Raw genomic sequence first — 9,164 nt, 5'->3', positions numbered from 1 at the left:
GATACAAATAAATTGGAGATAAAATAAAATCAGAGCCGCTTTCAAGGATAAAGTAGAAAAACAACCCCATTTAGCTCTAATCCTCGATTAGAACTGAGGGGCGTCATCCAGGGGCAGGAAAGAGTTCTACAACCGGAGTCCCATTTTATCCAGGAGGACATTTCAATGGAAAGGAACAATGCGATGTCATGGGGACCAGTGTCACCTGGCCTCTGTCAAACGGGGCCAGGAAGTTTGGGTCTTAACTTTGCAGAATCAGAATCTTAAATTAGTCAGCAGCCCAAACAGGACTCAAATACTAGCTTACTAACAAAGCTCAAAGACGGGAATGTAAAAAAATAGAATGCCAAATTATCCATTTCCCATGAAAAACAGAACTGCCCAACTTCAAGGGTACTGAGTCAGCCTAATCAAAGAACTGTCCCCCCCGCCAGTAAGAGAGGCCCATAGTGTGAGCCAAAGCCCACACTGGGTAAGTTCCATGGGGGACTGTGCTTGCTGGGTAGAGAGCAGGAAAGTGGGCACAGCGGAGCAGGTGCAGTGGCATCGCTTTCTCCTTCCAAAGTCCTGGACTAGATTTTGAAACCCCACAGGGAGTCAGCCATAGCCTGAAGCAGGTCAAAAGGTTTAGGGAGGTTTTATGACAAAAGGCCATGCAGAGTTCGGATAAGGGTCCCTGTGCTACTTTCCTGGGGCTGGTGCAACAGAGTACCCCCAACTGGGTGGCTTAAAATAACAGAAATTTCTTCTTCTTCTTTTTTTTTCAAGATTTTATTTATTTATTCATGAGAGACACACAGAGAGAGGCAGAGACACAGGGAGAAGCAGGCTTCATGCAGGGGGCCTGATGCGGGACTTGATCCCGGGACTCCAGGATCATGCCGTGAGCTGAAGGCAGGCGCTAAACCGCTGAGCCACCCAGGGATTCCCCCAGATATTTCTTTCATGATTCTGGAGGCTAAAGGTTCAAACTCAAGGCATCAGCAGGGTTGGTTCCTTTCCAGAGCAGGGGGGGAACAACTTGTTCCTTGCCTCTCTCCTCGCTGCTGGTGACAACTGGCAATCCTTGGCATCCCTTTGCTTATAGATGTGTCACTCTAATCAGTCTCTGCCTCCTTCTTCACAAGGTGTTCTCCCTGGTGAGGATTTTCCTGTTGCCCACACTCTAGTCAGGCTCAACTAGTCAAGCCTGAACTCTCTTCTCAACTAGGCATAGACTTTCTGAGTTCCATCTCCTTCCATGCATCACCCAATTTTAGCCAGAATTCCCTACCCTTAATATATCATTGAGTTCATCATCCTCCACCACCCCCAACCCCAACTCCAGGTAAGGTCTGCTCACCCTGGCCTGCCTGTGGCAAGGATCTCGTTAGGTTAGCTTGGCAAAAAAATCCCCCCTTACCTCTGATGTTCCCTCTTACTGATTTTCCATCTACTGACACCCACCCTGCTCCCTGGCTATAAATTCCCAATTTCCTTTATTGTGTGTTTGGGGTCAATCTTAATCTCTCCGCCCCCCCCAAAAAAAAATCACATTGCAGTGGTCTCTACAGCTATTGCAATAGTAAGACAAGTTATATTAGATGAATGGCTCATACTACTCCACGGTGACCCCCATCTTAATGAATAACACCTACAGTGCCCTTATTCCCAAATAAGATTGCATTCTGAGGTACTGGGAGGTGAAGACCTCAACATCTCTTTTTCAATTCAACTCATAAAAGTCAGGCTCACTGCTGCACATAAAACATAGTGTAGTAGACATTCTTTTTTTTTTTTAATCATGAGAGACACACACAGAGAGGCAGAGACACAGGCAGAAGGAGAAGAAGGCTCCCTCCAGGGAGCTCCAATGCAGGATTCAATCCCAGGACCCCAGGATCACGACCTGAGCCAAAGGCAGTTGCTCAACAACTGAGCCACCCAGGTGTCCCTGTAGTAGACATTCTAATGTCACCTCATCCACTTTTATCCCCTTTTCTAGTAGTGTTCCTCCTTTTCCTTCTATAGAGAATATTCCCCAGCACTCCAAACCCAGGATTCCATAACCCTGGCCAGAGGACTGAGATGTCACTCAAGCAGGGCATGTGGCTGGTCAACTAATACCCTTCCCTCAGATTTTTCTGAAGAGAGCTAATGGGGAAAGCCCTCCCTCTCTGGGATGTGGGGCTTGGGCACAGAACCCTAGACCTGCTGCAGCTATGTACCAAATACATGGAGAGAACTTGTCTGTAGAAAGAGAAAATGAAGCTGACAGGAGAGGAGCTGTGACAGAGGCAGAGAGCCAGAGCCAGATAGCTTAGGGGTTCCTGCTTCCAGCTCTCCCCATAGCTCAGCCCCGACTCTTCCAGGCTCACAGAATGAATCCAGCCCCTTTATGTTCCAACAAGTTTAAGTTCAGTTCTATGACTTGGAAGGAATGAAGTCCTAGGAGATACAAGTAGCAGAACAAAGACAAGAGACAGAGCTTTAAGCCCTTGAGGCTTTCCCATAAGGGAACCTCCTGAGGAGAGCCCCCAAGGAGGAGGACGTCCTCCCAGAGGAACAGAGGGGCTGAGTGGAAAAGAGAGGTGGACTCTGAGAAACACTTGGTGGCACTTCGTGGGGCTGAGGCGTATGTCTCTACAGGGGAGCCACCGAATCAGGAATTTTGGTGTTAAAGCTCAGCTGGACTTTATTGTGCCCCCATGGGACCTGAAGATTTTTGAATTAGAAATGAGAAGGACTATCAAAAGACAGGTTGGTGAGTCTGGATCTACACAAGCTATATGATGTAAATATTTACTGGTATCAGGCTCTGATGTCTGTTTTCACAGTGTAATATGCCTATCAGGAGGATATTAATTTATTCATCTTTCAACACATATTTATTAAAGACCTATTATGTCTCGGGCGCACTGGTAAAGATGAGTATACAGTGGTACACAAAAGACAGGTGATTTTCGCTCCCATGGAGCTTTCAGTCCATGAGGGGAAAGATAATCAACAAATAAATATACTACTTTGTATGATTACAAATTATAGTATTATGAAGGAAGGTTATGAGAAGAAATTATGAGAGATCTACTTTATTTTTTTAAGACTTTATTTTTCAGTAACCTCTACACCCAGAGTGGCTCAAACTGACAATCCTGAGATCAAGAGTCACATGCTCTACTGACTGAGCCAGCCAGCTGCCCCCAGAGATCTGCTTTAGATCAGAAGATTTAGAAAGGCCTCTCCGAGGAAGGAGTATTGAGGCTTGCAGGTGAGTAGAAATTACCCAGGCAACAAACGTATGGGGGAGAAATGAAAGGCAAGGCAAGACAAGGAAAGAGTATACCTTCAAGGGAAATAGTGTATGCAAATGTCCTAAGGCTAGAAAGAGCTTGATTAGAAATGAAGGCAAAGCATGGCTGAACTATAATAAAGGAGGGAAAAGAGAGGCTTGAAAGGAGCCTAGAGAGATAGACAACAGCCCCATGTAAGGATTCCAGATTCTATCCTAATTGCCACTATAGAAATTTCCACAATAGAAAGCCACTGAAGGACTTTAATTAATGTTCCAAATTACTTTAAAAAGAAAAAGAATTAATTGAGGACGGACAAGAGAGCAAAAAGAGACCTGTTAGGAGGTAATTTGCAACAGTTCAGAGGAGAGAGTATGGCCACTTGGACTAGGTGGTGGCAGAGAAGCCTGGCTTTGAGCTACAGGTGGGAGGCAGACCTGATGGCGCCAGCCCTGGTGTGGGTACGGTAGGTAGGTGATGGAGAGGGGGCCATCAAGAATAACTTTCAGGTTCCTGGCTTGAGCTTCTGGCAGTTGGTACTGCCATTAACCGAATTGAGAAATAATGAAGAAAGATGTTGCAAGGAGAAGGGCAAGGAGGATCAAAGAGTGATTTTGGTTTTAACATGTTAGGTAGAAGGTGCCTGTAGCCCTTCCAAGTGGAGATATTAAATACCTATTGGGTATGTAAGTCTCCTATGCTCTATGAAAGATCTGAGCTGGTAGTACAAATGTGTGAACCACCTGACAAAAACAACAGGAATGGATGAGACTGCCTAAGAAAGGAACTTGAGGACCAAGATCAGAGGAACTCCTTACACTTAGTTGCTGGGTATAAGCCAAATGTGTTAACAGTGGAAACTGAAAAGGTGCTACCAGGCATTGGCAGAAAAGCCAAGAGTGCAGTGTCACAGATTCCAAAAAGAGAGTTAGAAGCAGCCACTGTTCATGTATATCAGCGGGTGAGAAGTTCAGTAGGATGAGGATGGAAATGTTTACTGGATTTGGCAAACAGAAGGGCTTTTGAGGACCTCATCAAGAGTTTCCCCAATGGAACTTTGAGGGCATAAGCTAGACTGGATGGGTTGAAGAGTGAATGGGAGGTGGACAAAGGAGTAAGGATGGGTAGACAAGGCTTTCAAAATCTATATTTACTATGGGGAGCAGAGCAATGGGACAGTAACTCAAAGGGAATGCGAGGTCAACAAGGGCTTTATTTATTTATTTATTTATTTATTTTTAAAGATTTAATTTTATTTTTTAATTTTTAAAAAAGATTTTATTTATTTATTCATGAGAGACACACACAGAGAGAGGCAGAGATACAGGCAGAGGGAGAAGCAGGCTCCATACAGGGAGCCGGATGCGAGAACCACGCCCTGAGCCAAAGGCAGACGCCCAACCGCTGAGCCACCCGGCATCCCAACAAGGGCACAATTTAAAGAGGGGAGATGCCAATGCATGTGTGATTGTAAAAGGGAATCATTTCAGCTAAGCAAGGGGATAAAGATAGGAGAGACTAAGGAGGAAACACTCTCCCTTGGACAGGGCTGAGGTGGGCAAAATCCACCTCCAGCTTCACTTTTGTGAAGCTTTTCTTGCTGATCCACAGCCTTCTCTACTCATGGACTCCCTCAGATTGACATAAGAATGCTTCACTTATGTTAAAATTTTTCATTTTCGGGATCCCTGGGTGGCGCAGCGGTTTAGCCCCTGCCTTTGGCCCAGGGTGCGATCCTGGAGATGGAGGATCGAGTCCCACATCGGGCTCCCGGTGCATGGAGCCTGCTTCTCCCTCTGCCTGTGTCTCTGCCTCTTTCTCTCTCTGTGACTATCATACATAAATAAATAAAAATTTAAAAAAATTTTTTTTCATTTTCTTCATTTAAACTCTGAGCCAGGATCTTTAAAGGGGATATTGTACCTCTGCGTTCATTCCAGTGCATTTTGATTTTACAGTTTAGCTCTTTGGAAAGTATGTCCATCTTTCTTACATGCTATACCAATGAGAAATGTTCTGTCCGAATGTACCAACTCTATTCCATAGGCGACTGCCTAAGTGGCATGATGGGAGTAACCTAGTAAAATTTATCCTTGCCCCAAAGTATCATTTAGTAAGAAATAATAATAACTAAAGTATAGGAGTTACCTTTAATGTGCATCTTAATTTCACAGATATTACCTCATTTAATCTTCATAAGAGTTCTGTAAGGTAGGTTTTGTTATCTACATTTTTTAAAAGAAGTTATTTATTTTAAAAAAAGAATTTATTTATTTGAGAGAGAGAGAACACGAGCAAGAGGGACAGATGGAGAGGGAGAGAGAATCCCAAGCTAAGTAGGGAGCTGCAGCAAGATGCAGGGCAGATCTCATGACCCTGAGCAGAAACCAAGAGTTAGATGCTCAACCAACTGATGTTCAACCCAGGCACCCCTTGTTATTATCTTCACTTAGAAATGAAGAAAGTGACACCATGGGACACCTGGGTGGCTCAACGGTTGGGCTGCTGCTTTTGGCTCAGGGTGTGATCCTGGAATCCCTGGATCAAGTCCCACATCAGGCTCCCTGCATGGAGCCTGCTTCGCCCTCTGCCTATGTCTCTGCCTCCTCTCTCTGTGTCTCTCATGAATAAATAAATAAAATATTAAAAAAATGTGACACCATGAACTGTTAATTGATTTGCAAGGTTTCATAGTTAATAAATAGCAGATCTTGGGTAGTTTCAAGAAAAACTCAAAGCTGTAGTTGGATCTTTTCATGTATAGTTTCATGGACCTTGAGATTGATGTAGAAGATGAGATAATCACAGATGTTCTGACCACACTCCTCAGCTGTGAGCCCTAGGAACAGGAGAGGGAGGGAGAATGGAAGCACGGAAGCACCTAAATAAAATTCGGCTCTGGGGGTGTCTGGCTGGCTCAGTTGGAAGAGCACACAACTCTTGATCTTGGGGTCATGAGTGAAAGCCCCATGTTAGATATAGAGATTACTTAAACAAGTAAATATTAAAAAAAAAAAAAAAAGTTCAATTCTGAAAGACACTTCTGAGTGCCCTGAATTCATCAGTTGGGGATCTTTCATAGATCAACTGTCATTTCACATAATTCAGCTCATGTCCTCACAAGTCAAAATAAGACTGCGGGGATCCCTGGGTGGCGCAGTGGTTTGGCGCCTGCCTTTGGCCCAGGGCGCGGTCCTGGAGACCCGGGATCGAATCCCACGTCGGGCTCCCGGTGCATGGAGCCTGCTTCTCCCTCTGCCTGTGTCTCTGCCTCTCTCTCTCTCTGTGTGACTATCATAAATAAATAAAAATTAAAAAAAAAAATAAGACTGCGAAACAACCTGGTTCCCGTGGACAATCAGATTGAAATCATGAATTTATTAACTGCAATTAACCAGGAAAAGGCTTATATTATTCCTCTTCTTGTTCCAGCACAGAGTGGAGGGTCGAATAAGAGTTTCCGGCAACTTAATTTTCTGAGAATGGTTTTCGAAGTTGGGATGAGATAGTGGATATGAAACCCCTTTGAGAATAGTACTGCCCCGTTGCTGCGTGATGTATTCCTGTGGTGTTGGAAGGACACTGGCAGCTCACTGCATCATCTCAGAGCTCAGGAACCCCCTACAGCGGTGGGGGGGGGGGGGGCACATGGCTCCCATGTCCCCCAGCTGCAGCACTCTGATTGCTGAATGGCCCATTGCTCTTCCATCACACCAAGATTCAGACAGAAGATGGACAGCGTCCTTTGGAAGCTGTAAAAACAGTTCAGAGACCCAAGTTGATTTGTTCTTATTTGTACTAACTAAACAAATGTTTTGGGAAATGTGACTGTGTAGGTAAGCTGCAGGACAACTCCACATACCCTTAGTGATAGACAAACTGAGAAGAGGTATCCCTTCCTTGGGAAATTATCCTGATAAACTAAGTAGGCAAAAATGACAGTTCATAATGCAGCTTGAGTAAAATACCAGTATTTGGATTCAAAAGGGCCGGGGTACAATCCCATTTCTATCATTTACTAGCTGTGAGACTTTACTTCATTTCTCTTAAGTTTATTTTGCTTGGTGATGAGAAAGTCTATGAGAATAATAATGCTTCACTCACAGGAATAGGTAAAGAGATAAAGCAGTTAAAAGGGATAATGTAGGTGAGAGGTGCATGGTGCCTTCCATTGCAGGGGACAATATCAAATATTAATTTCCTCCCTCCTCCACCCCTAGCTTAGCCATTGGTCTGCAGGTGCAATTTAGATACCTTGAGAAAAGTATGAGGAATTGAGTGAGGTGTTGAAAATGGTTTTTCCGAGAGTGAATGAAGTGCCGGATATGGAGAACTGGAGAGTCCTGGGCTGCGTACTGGGGGCTTGGTGTCCTTGGGGCTGTAGAAAGCCATACGCTGATGTAGAAAGATTTGGACTGGAAGCTATGAAGCTTGTGCCACCAATCATTTCTGGCACATTAAATAAAGTCTGTCATATTGACTTCTAAGTTCAAGGTTTTAATTCACCTTGCGGGGCAAAGCATTTTGCAGCTAGATTCACTGCTTGGTTGTAGTCTCTTTCCTGAACTCATGTGCTTTTCATTTCTCAGAACCAGTTTATCAAACCTGAAGACTAATTCCTGTGCTGTTAACTTGTCTGGAGAAAACAAAGCCATTAATGATAGTTAACATATTAATTGCAGAAAGTGCTTCTTTAGGTTTCTGTTGGCAACAAGTTACCAGTCTAACAGAGTAAGTGAAGTGCATCCAGGCTCACTTGAAAACCTGGCCAGGCAGGATTTTTAATCTTCATACTTCAGGTTTTCATTATTACTGTTGCCAAAACGCCAAGCTTATAATTTACAAGTAGTACCCATGTGTCACTGGGAAAGAAACCCTAACCTAAAAATAGAAACGAAACTCAGGAAAACACCAACCCAGATGAATAAATCTTATGTCAAATGTAGAAAGCTCATAAACTGGTGCTCAAGGTTACACCAACTGTTTAAAATTTCAATGGTTTGAAACAAGTGCATTAACCAGTGAGCATGTCAATGCCCAGGGGAAAGTGACAATTTTTTTCATGTTTCAGAAAATTTTTTTCATGTCATTTCTTGCTCTTTTTTCTTCTTCTGTCTAAATGATTACTCAGTTCTTAGGTAACAGGCTGCTTTTTCTATAAAGGTTAATATTTCTATTGGGATTACTTTTACCTAAGGCATAGCACTTATGGGGCCAAGGCCATTGACCATTCCTATGTAGGCCTCTGTTACATTGCCACACACTGCATCCCTAATCTCAACCAGTTGTTGGAAATCCACGTGCCATTGTGAAGGGTAGGACAGATGTGAGAAGGATAGTTGTAAACCACAGACTCCAAGCCTTTTCTCTTTTCCCCACATACCCTAGCCAACCACCAAATCCTGCTAAGATTTTCTTTTTTTTCTTTTTTTTTTTTTTTAAAGATTTTATTTATTTATTTCTTCATGGGAGACATATACAGAGAGAGAGAGAAAGAGAGAGAGAGGAGCAGAGACACAGGCAGAGGGAGAAGCAGGCTCCATGCAGGGAGCCCGATGTGGGACTTGATCCCGGGACTCCAGAATCATGCCCTGAGCCAATGGCAGGCACTAAACCGCTGAGCCACCCAGGGATCCCCAGATTTTCTTAATTATTATTCTTATTTTACATTATCCATCCTTCCTTTGTTTGATGTGTCAACTTGGCTAGGCTATAGTACCCAGTTAGATTAATGAGTGTTTGATTAAGTATGTACTGCTATGGAGATATTTTGTAGATGTGGTTAACATCTACAATCAGTTGACTTTAAGTAAAGAAGACTATCTTTGATAATGTTGGTGGAGCTCATCCAATCAATTTAGAGTGTAGGAGAGGAAAATTTTTTTCCCTATCCTC

Source organism: Nyctereutes procyonoides, unplaced genomic scaffold (genome assembly GCF_905146905.1).
Source record: "Nyctereutes procyonoides isolate TBG_1078 unplaced genomic scaffold, NYPRO_anot_genome, whole genome shotgun sequence".
NCBI lineage: Eukaryota > Metazoa > Chordata > Mammalia > Carnivora > Canidae > Nyctereutes > Nyctereutes procyonoides.
The sequence above is the reverse complement of the archived record's forward strand: the minus strand, read 5'-3'. Positions refer to the sequence as shown.